Raw genomic sequence first — 2,296 nt, 5'->3', positions numbered from 1 at the left:
TCATTTTAAACATCCTCTCTGCCCTCATGGTCAATATACTTCAATTTGTCCCATGTTTCTCTACTTTATTTGTTCGAGTTCCACTTTCTTATTTTTCTTGCTCTATGTATAATCTGATCTCTGCCTAAATTATTCTTCCAAAGTCCGCCTTCCCTGTTATGAGTTTGTGTCCCAACAAAATTCATATGTTGAGGTCCTAACCCCAGTACTCAGTATGTGACATTATTTAGAAATAGTGTCATCACAGATATAATTAGTTAAGATGAAGTCATACTGGAGTAGGGAGGCCCCCAATCCAACATGACCAGTGTCCTTATTATGAAGAGGAAATTTGGCACACACAGGGAGAGTGCCATGTGGTGACAAAGGCAGAGATTGGGACATGCCAAGGAATGCCAAGATGGCCAACAAACCACCATAAGCTAGGAGAGAGGCATGGAGCACATTCATCCTCATACTCTCTGAAGGAACTAACTCTACTGACACCCTGATCTTGGACTCCTGGCCTCCAGAAGTGTGAAACAATACTCACCTGGTGTTTAAACCACTCAGTTCATGTTACCTTGTTATGGAAGCCCTAGCAAACTAACATGTTCTCCTTTCAAATTTAAAGGTATTTGTTCTATACTCATCCACATTAGCTTCTCAATTCAACTGATAACAGTGATCATCAAGTCCTTCTAAAATTCTTTCCTAACCCTGCAAAACTATAGTCCACTGGCCCTCTTCTGTTGATTTTTCTTATCTTCTTCTCTGATTTCTCTCCTCCAACCCTCCAAAATGTCAGTGCCCCCAAGTTTCTGTCCACAATCATTTCCATTATTAGTGGTAATATGTTGTTTGAAATAATTCACTTTTATTGAGCATATGCCAGGCATTATACTAAACATTTTACATATACCATACTACTGAATCCTCACATCTGCCCTGAGAAAAATTCTATTTCCTATTCCATTTTGTAGATGAGGAAACTGAGGCTTAGAGAGGTTCAGTAACTTGCCCTCAGCAGAGCCAAAATTCAAACTCAGGTCTGTCTGACTCCTGAGCACAGACTCACTCCCATACTTCCTCTCACTCTTTCTCCACAGAGAACAGATCTCTCTCCACCTGTCCTCTGAAACCTTCCAGAATTCTGCTGCTTTGTTTTCTCCCCAATGGAAATGAGCCTGTATTCTGTATCTCCAGAGCCATTTCCCTCCTGTACTCCAAGTCTGAATCCCACCTCGAATTTCTCTTGTCCAAAACTGAACTCCTCCCAAATCCCTCCAAAAATGCTTTGCCTTCTCTACCCTCTTCTAGTTCCAAAATCTCCTCTGCCACCCACGCTTAAAAACGTCATAGCATTTTTTATTCACCTCTGTCCCTAACCCCTTTTTATAATATTTCCAAGTTGTGTTAATTCTACTCCTGAACAACTAAGTTGCCCACCTATCTCCAATCCACCTGCCTGAACCATCCCCCAAATTGCCTCTGAACTCACTTTATATTCTATTTCTATTCATCTTGAATCATTACCACTTTCCACCCTCTACTCCAGGGATTAGTCTACATGTCTTATATCCCCCACCAGACTATGAGACGAAGAACTGAGATTCATCTCAGAAATTGCCACAGCACTTAACACAGTATCTATCATATGGTAGGTACTCAGCAGGTATCTACTGGCTTAATTTGTAAAGTCTCGAAGCAAATTAATGTATTAGCCAAACTGACCATTTGAAATCCACAGAGTTCAGAGCAGCAAAACCTTGAGAATAGATTCAAATCACTGACATCGCCAGGAGATACGACTCACCTGAGTCCCATTCTGATCCAGTCAAAGGTTGTCATTATGCACAGCAATCCTGCTTTTTTGTTCCTGTGGAACACTCCAGGCTACCATCCACTGGCACCAAAGTCCTTTTCCCACCACACCCTGGAAGGTCAGAATATGTCATTATCCTTCATGTTTCAGTCTACAAGATGCTAGGTAGATGCCTAAACTCCTTTGCAGTGGTAATAACTCTTGCCAAAGTGCTTTGAACTTGGGCAGGTCCCATTCACCCTGTTGTTATGAGCATTCTCATGGCCAGAGGCCACCACTAGGAGGCTCCAGCATGTCCCTGAAGCCAGGCTGTTCAGCAAGTCTCTGGGACTGATTGGAGAGAAACTTCAAAGTCTTGATTCCAATCTCCAGATAGGGGAATGCAGGACAATCCCAAAGACCACTCACCTGAGCATATAGCCAGAGGGTGTCCCAGGGCCTGATGAGGAACAGGTGTTTATCTTGTCCCTACATATTGGAGATTTCTGATAT

This window comes from Nyctereutes procyonoides, unplaced genomic scaffold (genome assembly GCF_905146905.1).
Source record: "Nyctereutes procyonoides isolate TBG_1078 unplaced genomic scaffold, NYPRO_anot_genome, whole genome shotgun sequence".
Taxonomy (NCBI): Eukaryota; Metazoa; Chordata; class Mammalia; order Carnivora; family Canidae; genus Nyctereutes; species Nyctereutes procyonoides.
The sequence above is the reverse complement of the archived record's forward strand: the minus strand, read 5'-3'. Positions refer to the sequence as shown.